Below are 1,616 nucleotides of genomic sequence, written 5' to 3'. Positions count from 1 at the left end.
AAAAAAAAAAAAAAAAGAACTTAAGAAAATAGGAAAATATAAGCAAATACAGATTCTCTGGTTGATATTGCAAAATGCATTAATATCTGCAAAGATCCACTAGAGACCCTCATGAAGTTTGTGACAGAACATGCAGCTCAAGCTGAAACCTGTGCTGCTACCTACATTAATTCCAGCTACCGCAAATAGGCTTGCTTTCATGCACTTCAAGCACACCTCCAACAACGGAGTACACACACCATTGATCTCTGCTGAAAAAAATACTACAGTCCTAATGAAGCCTTTTTTTTTTTTTAAAGTACTTAGTATACATTTGTTATTAAAATAGCCTCCAGTTCTAAATTCATGTAATTACATGTGGCAGTAAAGCCACATTTGTTCAAGAGTCATGAGGTTTTTCCCCCCACCCAAAAGTCACTACTTCCATTCTTCTAACTTGGGCCAAGCGAAATCTTAGTTATGCCTCTTATCAAAGTAAGCATTTTCAAGGAAAAATTCTTTTTGCTAAGTGTGTTGTTTGAACTGTCTCTGTGCACTTTCCCTAAAAGGCAGAGTCACCCCCTCTTGCCATACTCTTCTGCAATTGCCATCACCCCAAGCTCCCCTCCAGCCTTACACTGAATAGCTACATGGAGTCCTGGGCACAATGCAATCACAGATCTAGTTTCATCTGCATAAACTCACACAAAATTTGTGAGATAGGAGGGAGAAGAATTTTTTTTTTTTTTAACACCACATGCATGCATTGCAGTAGAAAAGAATCTGTAATGAAGATACAAGTTTAGACTTTAGTTTCACATAGTGTTATCATGAAAAGTCTCTTCCACTTCAGACTCCTTTCCTGATAATATTGCTGGATATGTCAACAGATATCACTTTGAAAATTCTCTTAGTAATATGTACACAGACATACAGCTGTTTGACTCATTCCATTCTTTTTTTCCAGAGTTCCTATCTGAAATTCTAAAACTGTCATAAAATATAAACTCAGCAGTTTGCAGCAGACCTATTGAAAGTGACTGTTGATTTGACTTCCATTTGTATTGGAAATTAAAAGCAATAATCCAGGCATAAGACAAGAGAAAGATTTGGTATTCACATTGAAGCTCAGTAGCTTATATATCGATCATTTTTCTGGTTTGAACCTTGGATGTCTATAGATCTGATCAAGTCATTTCATATTTGTGTATCTATTCTCCATAAAATGAAGTATTCAATTTGAATAAGACTTGCAAATGCAAGGTAACATTTATAAAAAACTTGATTTCTTTAGAAGGAAGTGCAGTCTGGTATCACTAAGTTGATGGCAAGATATCCATTATGGTTAATAGAAACTGAGTTAAATAAGAGCTATTAAAACAAAGGCAAGTACACAGCAATAAGTCAAAGCCAGCTCAGTTGCCCCAGTTCCCCTCCTTTTGTACACTGAGGAAAGAGAACTCTGTTGAGATGTAGAATACTGTAATTTAAGACATTGGATGTATAGTTAATGTTCTATGGTCAACCATAAAGCTGGCATTTTTCAGCCTCAAAATATCTAAATTTGCAATCTAAGAAACTTCTTAATGTACTGCATTGCCTGGAATAAGCAGCAGACTGTTAATCTGGACAAGCAT

Source organism: Meleagris gallopavo, chromosome 7 (genome assembly GCF_000146605.3).
Source record: "Meleagris gallopavo isolate NT-WF06-2002-E0010 breed Aviagen turkey brand Nicholas breeding stock chromosome 7, Turkey_5.1, whole genome shotgun sequence".
NCBI classification, from domain to species: Eukaryota; Metazoa; Chordata; class Aves; order Galliformes; family Phasianidae; genus Meleagris; species Meleagris gallopavo.
Note: the sequence above shows the minus strand (reverse complement) of the source record.